This window comes from Ixodes scapularis, unplaced genomic scaffold (genome assembly GCF_016920785.2).
Source record: "Ixodes scapularis isolate PalLabHiFi unplaced genomic scaffold, ASM1692078v2 PGA_scaffold1__304_contigs__length_218370807, whole genome shotgun sequence".
NCBI lineage: Eukaryota > Metazoa > Arthropoda > Arachnida > Ixodida > Ixodidae > Ixodes > Ixodes scapularis.
Genome location: NW_024609846.1, coordinates 77,526,854 through 77,538,876, shown reverse-complemented (window position 1 = coordinate 77,538,876; position 12,023 = coordinate 77,526,854). Strand labels below are relative to the sequence as shown.

The 12,023-nt window shown below is 45.9% G+C and overlaps 1 protein-coding gene across 1 annotated transcript in view; it reads right to left on the bottom strand.

Annotated features, from left to right (window-relative positions):
- LOC8033331 (zinc finger protein castor homolog 1) overlaps positions 1 to 11,470 on the bottom strand; it is a 344,798-nt gene extending 333,328 nt beyond the window's left edge. Inside the window, exon 1 of the mRNA XM_029983036.3 lies at positions 11,372 to 11,470. The gene's annotated coding sequence lies outside the window, so the exon portion shown is untranslated. The remainder of the gene's footprint in view (positions 1 to 11,371) is intronic.
- Positions 11,471 to 12,023: the final 553 nt, after the last annotated feature.

Genomic DNA, 12,023 nt, shown 5'->3' with positions numbered 1-12,023 from the left:
GAAAATAAGATGAGCTAAAGAAAAAAAAGAAAGTACGATCGCATTTGATCGGAACATACGCGCATAGCATTTATGATTCTAAGCATTCGACGAACGCGTGCGGTCCGCATGGTAATGAACAACACAACTTACTATTTTTTTTTCCTTGCGGTAAGTTACGATAACGCTACATCTGTGGCGCAGCATCTTAGTTTACGCAACGGTCGTGTTTTTTCGACGTATCCTCAAATGACAGAGACGAATGAATCGCTGGACGCAGTATGGCCCAGCGTTTTCTGCCTGCTCCACCCGGTATACACTTCACTGCACAACACGAAAACAATCAATCACACACAAAAAAGTTAAGAAACAATGACGAAGCTTATATTACGATTAGATACGAAAACAAAAGCGCTCTTCCCAGGGTCAATGAGCAAGTGAAACGTCACGCTCACTGTCCCTCCGCAAGTCAACTTTTTCTAAAGCATCAAATCCTTTTGAACGAAACTCCCAATCCGGCAAGTTTGACAGTCCGTTTCTCCGTCTGTCCACCCGTCCCTGCATTTCCCGCTAAATCTAGCGAGGAAATTGACGTCCCGAGGCCTAAACACCAATTCAGTTTCTCGTCTAAATTTGGTGGGAAAATTTGTGTTACGGGACCTGACGCCACGAAACGTATACACTAATTCAGTTCCTCCGATAAATGTAGCGGTAAAATTGGTGTCACGTGACCGACGTCACGTGGCCTAGACACCAATTCAATTTCACCGCTAAATTTAACGGGAAAAATGACGCCACGTCACCTTCGTACCCAGTCACTTTCCCTGCCAAATTTAGCGGGGAAATTCATAAAAATGTTGGCTGTTCTTCACTTTCCGAAACCACTGTGTTAGGTGTTCTAGCAAGTTTATACGATCGATCTTTGTAAGCTGCATCTCATGCATTTTAGGACCTTGGAGATAAAGGTCGCTGTCAGTTTTTTGTCTATTCGTATTCTCAGATTTGCCCTTCATTGAAGCCCTTCTATTTCTTGCCCTGATTTGGTGTCTCATGTTCTGGAGAAAACTCAACCGACAAACATTTTTTTAGGGTGCTCAATCCGACTATAGGAACACGACCAACAATAGACGCGTGACGTTTTTTTCTTTTATTTTGTATGCTGAATTTACATGATCATAACGGGTTAAACGAGATAACACTTACGTGATAACTACTGTATTCCATTTTGAGGCTACATAGGACTGAGTCACGTACATTTGCTATTTTTAACCAAGTGACAGTACTTAGATATGTTTTTTTTTCTTTTCCGGGGAAACATGTAGTACGTTCACCTTGGCACCTGATGTGACTACTTCGTGACTCACGAGTGACAAAAGGACAGTGCGCTGCAGACAACTGCAACGTCGTATGAATTCTCACTCTTACTTTTTTTTTTTTTTGCAGAAATATTTATACAGGTAATCCCGTCAGCACCGACTAATTAACCCCCAAAAGTAACAAGAAATGAAACCAGCTGCCACAACTAAAGCAAACAGCGAGCCGATATTTGGGGCTCGGTAATGGGTAACTCGTTTCGGCACTAACTCAAGTATTTAGTAAGTTACTTAGATTGTTTAGCAATCGATGTTTCGAACGGACCGTTGAACCCGCTTGCGGCCTCGTTAAAGATGGAGAACACCAGACAGAAACAAGTGTAAGTAGCAATGTCTAGACCACCCGCCATGACAACGCACACGGCTACGGGGAAAGCAGAGTAACTTCATTGAGGATCCCAAAAATAAAATACTACGCAGGGAGTTTCCTATCGTGTTGACAGTAGAGCTATCATAAGATGCTCGCGGCTTGTCACACCTTGCGTTTTTTAAGTTCTCCGTTATTATAAAAAATGCTTTAAGAAAAAAAAAAAAAGCATGCCTACAAAAAATTCGTTACCGAGAGGTTTTTTGACGACCCAGGAATTCCTTCAGATCGCAAAGAACGGTTTCGCCTCAAACACTATCGCCCCCTGGCACACTAGAGAGGCAACTGGGCGATGACAAACTCTTTCGCAGCAAAAAAGAAGGTTAAACGAATTCCTTACACGTTTTTCACTAAGAACCTTTTTAGGGGGTTCTTAAAATAACTTTTTAGGGTGATAAATATGGACAAGCTGAAAAACACCTAACAGTTCTTTTACGACCAGTGGTTCTCAAATGGAGGTCCGCGGACCCTTCGGGGTGCGCGAAGGCATTCTAGGGGTCCGCGAAGCCCTGCTTCGTCAGACAAGCCGAGCAAAAAATGTTGCCTTTTCTCAGATTGAGAAGAAACGTTCCAATTTTCGGGTGAGTTTTCTCGTGTATATGTCAATAAGAGAAGTCTCGTTCACACTAGCGCTAAGTTATATCAATTTATTAAATCACTTTTATAATTAAATCCTAACTTTTCCTTCCCCTCACTACGAACAGGGTCCTCCATCATATCCGCCGATTAACAAGGGGTCCGCGAATCATCAATGCTTGAGAACCACTGATATAGGCATTTAGTTGAGCCGATAATAAATTCAGTGATTTGTCAACAACCTCTGTGACGAAGCATAAGGCTGTTTAATCATCAACCTGCGGTCGAAATTATGGGCAAGGCTGACATTATTGTTAACTTGCTTGGTGGTGAAGAATTCGCGGCACGTGCAAATAATGGCTAGGGAGTAATCACCTTATTATAAAGGGTGAAGAAAAAGCGACTGGTCTTATGGGTAGCATTTTTACGTTGCAACTGCTACACTGAGCGCAACATTTAGAATAAAACAGGTTCGGCATGCTTATTTGGAAAATTAAAAAAATGCGCGTGACTCTCAGACAAAAGAGTATGACAAATTTTTAATCACATGTGTTGCATACGTGAAGTGCTCTAGCATCACAAACGTTTATATAATCGTTTAGCAGCACGTCTAGCCTGTTCACTCAGACGCCTACGTTCCCGGCTCTCTTTATCGGATAATTTATCGAGTGGCAACATGCCTGCACTTGAATAGATAAACCTGGTATCTTCCAGAACGTTCTGACCCACTCCTCTTCTCACACCTCGTCTACACCTCTTCCTCACTCCACCCCTGGTCACATGACCTCGCTGTTTACCAATCAGCGTCGAGCACCTCACTCCTCCTCTCCCACCCGTCAACCAATCAGTGTCGAGCCTCGCGGCCACGCTTTTATCCAGGCTTCACTTTTGGGCTTCACAAAATGCCGAACACCTATAGCCAAAGAACGCTTCACGTTAAAATGTCTGCGCAAAAGTGCTTCCACGATACAGATCGAATATATCCGACAGCGACGAACTCCGGGAAAGGTGCTACGGACATCGAAGGCTGTATATGGAACGGATGGAGCGATACTAACTTTGTCAGAGGCAGGTTTTAGCGTTTCCGCGTCGTCCGATTAAACGAAAATAATATATATATATAAGTTTTTTTTTTTATTATTCTCTTGCATAACTTCGTGCCCCAACTTCAACTCGGAAACGCGCGCGCATACCGGCGTCAGCGAAGCTCCTGGCTGGACAGTCGAGTCAGCGCCCGCCCTCCGCGCGTTCTTCTAAAAAAAAAAAAAAAAAAAAAAAAAAAAAAAAAAAAAAAATTATATTAATAAAAAATAAAAAAAGGGGAAAAGGGGACGACATCGTGCTCCGTTTATTATTAACCTGTCCGAAAACCCCGCATTATGCTCAAAGGCGGCGAAACCATAACGCGTGGTGAAATCTATTATACGAAACGCTTCTCAAACTCCAAACTCGAAGTGACGGGAAAAATATTTCCAAAGGCACGAGCGCCCCTCTCCCCCTTTTTGACCCTTTAAAACAAACCAGAACATACAACAAGAAACATGCCAGCACACACAGGCGCACGCATCGGCGAGCAAAAAAAGAAAAAAAAAAAACCTTTCTAGACGAAAGCGTCAATGACGCTATTTACAGCACCCTTCTATTCTTCACGGCTTGTCTGTTGAACGCTGCAACGTGCAGCGGGTCCATGTGTCTAAACGGCACTGTGACGTACCCGTATCAAAACACAATCTCATTCTATCGTTATTATTTTCTTGTTCTCACGCGAATATAAGTTTCGCCGAGTCGCAGGAGGCCCCTGTGCACGAATGAGGAAAAAGGCTATATACAACGCAGTTCGTTCGTTCGTGCGGCATTTTCACGTTTTCACGCTCTTCACGCTCGCCATATCGACGACGTAAACAGGATCCGCAACGCGAAACACTGAACCGAAGCTAGGAAACCCGCAAACGAGCCTAGAAAATAAAAACAAGGAAAACTCGTTGGCTTAAAGGATTAAAATAGAAAAGAGGTTGAGAGACTAAAATAATAGGCACCGGCCGGCGAGAAAAAAGTAACCAGCCTACAAAGCAGAAAGATGTATCTTCGGCGTGAATTTCACGCCGATATATGGTACAACAACGTTCGTCGGTTACCCTCCTCTCAACAAGGCCAACAAGTTGAGGGAATATGTATATATATACATATATATATATATATATATATGTTATAAGAATATAAAGGAGGAATATAGCCCTGTCTAGCGGTATATAGCTTGCTCGGGGTAGAGGGGTTCAACGTCGTGCATCGGAGATCTGCCAGGGGTATACGAGTCAGGCTGCAGGCACGCACGGCCGCTTGCGGGAAAGAACAAGAAACGGTCGTCTTTATATCGCCTGCCGTAAATCACGCTGCCGCGAGATGTGCCCGTAAATAAATATCCGTGCAAGTACAATGCGTCGACGAGATGTTTGCCTGCCCCCACGCTTTGCGGCGTTTGGCGCAGAAAGGCAGCTCGCGCGCGTGCACGCTTCGAATGAGAGGCAACAACCCATGCAAGTTGCTTAGGGTGCATAGCGGGCAAGCAAAGGACGAGGGAGAATAAAGAGAGCGGGAAACGGAGCTACGTGGCGGCGACTCTCGTTGCGTTCCTTCCATAATTTTGCCTAAAAGTGTCGGGTTATACCAATGAAGGCTGAAGTGATAAAAGCCAAATGATGCACATTCGACCAACCGGAGATTAACTAGACGCCTCCAGATGTCGAAAAATGCGTCCCCGAGGGACACTTCTGTATCTGAAACCTCTATATCAGGTGCTCCAATCGCAAAACGCGTGTGTCCGACTCTCACATGAGTTGCATGCAGCAGAGGCAAAAGCACAGGCACGAGCTTTTTCTCAACCCAGAGTGAGGATACCTCAACTTCCTCGGCCGGTGCAAGTACAGGGCAATGCCAAGCTTCTATGCACTTTGAAAATTAAAACATAACAGCGTTGGTGGCACGTGCACTATACCTATAGTGAGAAAAACAGAAGCGCCCCTCGGGAGCTTCTCACCGCGAATAGTGGAAGGATAGTGGGCAGACGCAAAGCATGGCTGTTTCTTTTGTCTACTCACTGTCTCCCTCCAATCGGCGCAAGATGCCGTCGGCTGTCAGAATCGTTTAGACGAACACACCGGTACAATAAACGGACGAGGACAGCACTGCCTCCTCAATTTCCTGGCTTCCCGTGTCGCCCTGATTTATTCAGCTGTCCACATTAACAAAAGCGATGCATTAGCTAACTCAACTAAAGCCCGCCACGAATTTAATTTTCTTTTCCCCTGCAGTTTCACAGTGATAATGGACACAAGCAAGAGCGCGCCGCGTCGTTCGGTGTCCAGGACGATCTTTCGTCAAGAGTGAGATGGAGATAGAAAAAAAGAAAACAGACACTTCAGGTTTTCGAGGAAAGAAAAAAAAATCTTTAGATCACCGCTTTGTTTTTTCTTGAGGGGGAGGGGGGGGGGGGGGGTGTATGGATCAAAGTTCTAACCAATGGCGCGCAAAGTAAAAGCAAAGAACTTCGTCAAATCCTGAACAAGCGTCCGAATTCGAGTTAGTTTTATAGCATAGTCGAACGACACTTCTTCAAGACCACGTATACCTTCGTCCGAAACAGCGTGTCGTCAATAAAATGCTTGAGGGTTGACTCGCATACCGGGGCGGCACGGAAGACGGCGCGTTGCCTCTTTGAATCGTACGATAGTTGTGTTGGTATATGTATATCGAGCGTAAATAAAAATAGATTTCTTAAAACTGCCGCCCTACGATGACGAAGAACCTATAGTTCGAGACAGCGAGGCACTATTTGGCGTATATTTTTAGTGATATTTGCGTAGTGTGAGGTATTGGTGCAACGCGAGCCTTTTCGTTGATGTTTCTTTATGACACCTATGGCGCGGTCAGGATGCGCGGAAACGCGCGATTCCAGGCGTGCTGTTTCCGACCTTGCTGCTACGCTGCCTGCCTATAGCATATATTGACCGCCTAATGTTTCGATTGTCGTATGCTTTCTCATGTACGGCTCTGCATGATTTAAGATTCTGTTTTAATCCGAAAGTGCGATGCCTAACTTCCATACACGTAGATATTTAAGAATAAGTATAGCTTTTGTCCTTTCTTTGTTATCCATGTTTGCTTAAAAGTTCTAGGCGCATGATGAGAAAAATTAAGTTATAAGAGATTATTTTCATTAAAAGGGGGCCGGGGAAAAGCGTGGTTGGGAAGACGCAACTGAAACACCAACACTCTGTTGTGTTTTGTTTTTGTTTTACGTTGACAAAACAAAGGATACAAATATTCTCCAGCAAAGATGTTTATCATAAAATAAAACACAGATGTTAGTTCATAAGAACTTCAGGAACTTCGTCAAGAAAAAAAAGCTCGAATTAAATCTCTTTCGAACGAGCTAGAGTTGAGCGAAGTGAAAGGTCGGTATCTGGAGAGGGTCTTATAAGTGTATAGTGACGTCGTGGTCGAGTCGAAAAACCTTATCAGTGCCAGGCATTGCAAATCCAAAAGGCCAATGTTAAGGCCCTAATTTCGAACAATTCTAGATCAAATTACCCGGAGCGTGGTTTCGATACAGAATGATTGGACAAATATGCAGATCTTGCGTGTTACGTCAGCTCGACAGTCGTATACTTGTTCCACGCGCCTACACAGAAGTCCACCTTCTAGGTCCCCCTCACTCACCCTCACCCTCACAGCTACACTCACATAAGCCCCTCACTCACCCTCACCATCACAGCTACACTCACCCTCCGCCCCTCACTCACCCTCCTCCTCACAGTCGCACTCACCTTCAGCCTGTCACTCACCGTTACGGAACCTCAAGGCGTTCAAGCCCTTCACGCATGCTTACGGCTCTCACGCCACCACCCACGAACTTACCATCCTTAAGGCCTCACACACCTCACGACCCCACGGTCCTCACTCACCCTCGCGCATGAATTTCTGGGGTTCAAAAACTACCACGCCTTCACCTCACCTGTGAGCATGAGAGTGAGTCAGGGTGAGTGAGGGCCCTCACGAGTGAGGTTTGCCGAGTTATGCGCGTTACCCAATAATCAGACCGCACCAAGCATCCGCGCAGCAAAATTGTGGCGAGGCGAGCGTCAACCCCACTTGCCGGGAGATGCCACGAGAAGTCACAATACGCGCACGACCCCTCAAAAATTGTCTACGCCTTCAAGCAAAATGAGGCCTCACAGAAAACTCATCGTCTCGCACAAGCCCCACACGCAAATGCAAGCGTTTCTTTTGAGTTCAAATCTCTCACGAACTGATGCCCCTTACTCCCCTCAGCGCCATCACGGTCCTTACACCCCTCGTGTACTCACGGTCCTCACGCACTCACTAGCCGCACACCCCTCATGGTCCTTACGCCCTTCATGCACTCACGGTCTGACACCCCTCACGGCCTTCACGCACTCATGCCCCTCACGCACTCATAGTCCTCACAGCCCTCACGGCCATCACACCCCTCACAACCTCACGATTCTCACTCACCCTCACACTCATAAATTTTCGGGGTTCGGAAACTCACTCACCCTCACCTCGCCTGTGAAGATGAGCGTGAGTGAGGGTGAGTGAGGACCCTCATTAGTGTGGTTTGCCGAAGTATGGGTGTGCATCTATAGGAACCACACTCCGTCTCACTCAATCACGGCGGACGTTACGAGCCCATCCAACGCTAAGAACCTATCACGTGACTCTGCTCCCTGTGCATCGTCGCTCTCTCCACGAAGCTATATACGGTGCATAGAAAATAGACACGCGTCTCCGACTTAAGACACGTGTTTCTAGGTCTTATAAGACCTAGAAACACCTCTCTTAAGTCGGACCCTCTAAAAGAACCTATAGGTTCTTTTGGAGGGACTGCGGTGACGTCAGAACGCCGAGCTCTGATTGGCTCTCATTGAAGGATAGTGGGCAGAAGTTAAGGCAGCTTGCTTTGAGGTATACCCACTATCCTTCATTCAGGGCCAATCACAGCTCGGCGTTATGACGTCACCACAACCCCTGCCAAAGAAGCAGAGGAACTTGCGCTCCGCATAAACCCCATACCGAAGCGTGTAGGTCAGGTGAAACTGGCACGGCATTGAATTGGTTTTGATGGCTCCTAGCGTCCCCCGCTATTGCCCTAGTATTGACCCTCCAGAAAGGCCAATGCTCGGGAGGAGGACACGGTGGAAACTAAAATGACAATAACTTGTCCTGCTGTGGTAATGATGAAGTGAAGTAAGAGGAATAAGAGGAAACAAATACGGAAGGTCGGTTACGGCGGCCCAAATGCATAACTGCTGCAAAGCGTCGATAGGCGTTTCCACAAGGTTTAGGGCTATATGACATATCTTGCTACGAAACATGGCGCTAGAAGCGCAGGTTTTGTAAAGCTGCCTCCTAAATAAATAAATTTAAAAAAAAATTCTAATTGAATGTCTTTAGCACACTGGTCTGGAGATCTTGTCAAATGAAAACAAGATTGGTTACACCGGTTTGGCTGGCTGATTCGGCTGCCTTATACCAGCGAGCTCGAAGAATACTAAGAGGATAACATATATTTTGCTATTCTAAACTGGCGTTCATTATATATATATAAAACGAATATAATTTATTTTTATTCTGCATTTGTCTCCTCCTCCAGGTATATAGACACGCAGCACCGTGGATAGCATCAGAAGCCTAGCCTCGGAATAACAACGATTGTTACTGGAACAGCGCCTTTTGTATGCCCGTCTCGGAGAATGATCTTTGCACCTTCAAAGCCACGCGAAGAAGAAAGAAAGGCACATTTAGAGGAATTCCGCATCATCGTGGTAGACGCTTAAGCAGCGTCTTTGCGGCGGACAGCGCTGGTTCATTTGCATAAAAATATCGTCAGGAGCGTTCCCCCTTCGCTCTCTCTACTCCGCAATTATCGCCGCCCAGTCGGCAACAAAAAGCAGCAACAACACGCGCGGAGCGAACCGGGGAGTTCCAAAATCAAGCGAGGGAAGCAACTTTGTCAGATATATGCATCTAACTCGTTTTATCTTTAATGTACGTTTTTTTTTATTTAGTTTTTATCTATATTTTAAGAGCGTTTGTTCGCAGCTTGTCTGCGCTGTGATCTGTCCGATTACCCATTCCTCGAAACGCAACACTTCCGTGCAACACTTCGAGCAACCACGAAAAAAATCACAAATGAGCAAGCAGACAGTAGACAAAAACAAAACAACAAAAAAATCCCACGAGAAAGCCACGAACTTGTTGACCATTGCGGTAGCAACGTGAACAGAACTCAGGGTAGGGTCGCAGATGACTTGTGGCTCTGGAATCGCGTGACGAGCTTGTATTCTACGATGAAAGACGAACCGACCAAGGGTAGACGTTCGACGTCCATTAAATAAATGACGCTTGCCGAGCTAACCGAAAAGAGTCGCGACGTTTATACTTCATGCGCCAATCGTACCTCGTGGGGCGCAGGAAACAACAAAAACAAAAAAACCAAAACCTCCCTGGAAAAAAAAAAAGAACACGCGAGGGAATATTAAGAGATGGAACTGTTTTGGGGGTGCTTATACAGACGCCATTTGGAAACCGTATTTGAGAGGCTTACGACGCAGCCACAGCGCTCTTAGAATATGCAGAAAAGACACGCTGCTCGATGCGCGCGCGATGACAGAATTATGTACGTACGCGCACCGAGCATATATCTTCGAAGTATGTTTTACATCATGTATGCTTAGAGCACGTGCGGGGACAGTTTTTGTATAATAAATAAGATACAAGGAAGTCCTCAGACAGTTCCCTGCATACTGTCTTTTTGTACGATATCATTGCATCATGACCGCGACTTTCAGAGTGCCGCAGCGCGTGTTTTCAACTTTTCGCAGAACTTGGGCAGCGATATTGAATCGAGATCATCGAGCTTGACGCTTTTCACATAAAAATCGTAGATCGTCAAAAGCGACCAGGAGAACCTATGGGAATGAACACGACACGAAAGTAAATTCTTCCTTTTTGTGGGGATTAATGGGGTTGAGCTGATTCTTTTCGTTGGTAAATCTTTGATCTACACGAAGGAGCTGTTTATTTTTTTACTATTTTGTAAGCGGTCAGAAACGCGCGGGAACTGCTCATTTGAAGCATTGGATGCATTTGATACACATGATGAAATATTTGGCGAGGACCGTTTTACGCCAGTATATTAACTCCCGCCATTCGATGAGGGATGATGAGGGTGCTTGTGAAAGACAGTATAGCTTTAAAAAAAATAATATCGCACGGGCCATTTCGCCGAGAAACAACAAAATTTTAAACTATTCTCTTTGAAAAAAAAAAAGTATGACAAACAAGCATTATTATATTCTTGGACTAATTTTGACCTCAAAGAAACTTGTGGCGGGCTACTTTTTGGTCAGCTTTCTGAGATCGTGATACATCAGCCCCATGCTCCAGAGAAATGTGCCTTGTCACGTGCATCGGTTCGTACCACATATTGCCTCACTGCAACCCCAAAGGCTGTACAGTTCGCAAGCTAAACTGATACAGAATGACGATAAAATGGAGTACTCGCAAGCTTGTCGAACAAGGAATCACAGTACGATAGGGATGGGACCCCAACATACACTTCGCGCTTTCCACTTTCGACCGTTTTCCTCTTTTTCCAGTTTGAGAAAAGAAGACAAAGCTAAAAAAATAGCCTTTGCATCGCATAAGCTACGGGTGGGACGCCGAAGAGACGGCGCGACAAGTTCTGTGCTTTGCACACGACACAATACCAACCAATCCTCCCTTTTTTTTAAATTTAATTTATACTTGCAGAGAGCTTAAGAAACGGCGGGCATCGTGGCTTAGTACTTTCTTACCCCTTGCTTCGTCTTCCCGGTTCGGTCATTGGCATTCGTATTGGCAAAAGGCTCGGAAGCCATAATAAGATGCTCGGGAACTCGTAATGCCCCGCGTCTAAGTTGCCAGCTCTTATCGTCGTGTTCCGAAGCTGTCACGGGAAGCAGACGATCGTTGACAGAACGAGGCGATTTGGAGCAAGCTCCAATAGCTAACTCACGTTGCGTCCGTCATGTCACACGATGATGTCAGACGGAGCTCCAGCCCTCGGCCTCCTTCATCGAAGAGAGCCACCGTCCGGAGCTCTTACCCGGCTGCTCCAACCTGGAGACAAAAGATAGACGCAGAGGTTACCACGCAACGCCGATTGGGTCGAATCGGGTCTCATCTTCAAGCTCTAATATACTAACGCCATCTATACACGCCAACTCGACACTCTATAGGCGTCACGCCACTGCGGTAGCTCTGCTGTCGGCACTGCGCATGCGCAGACTTTTCCCGGATCTAATTTCTGCGTTCGCGCAGTGGCTAACGTTATTAGATTAGCTCAGTTACGGAACTGCTCATAGACGTTGCATGCAGGAACAGTACCCCTCTTACTCACCACGACTCGCCTGGCGTCGCTCGACGCGCCGCCGGACGGCTGCTTTGGTAACCGTGCATTCTATGCGAATCGGGATACGTACGTTTCAACGTTACTAGAACCTTCAGTTGGGAAAATCACCTTCGAAACCTGGGCCGCTGGCGTCCACCGATACCAAGCTAAATACGACAACAGCGCCACTCTTTATCATTTGTCTGTACTGTGGTCACCTTGAGCTTTTAGAAAGCATGTTTCTGCGTCAAAATCAACGAAAAAAACTCCTTTTGTA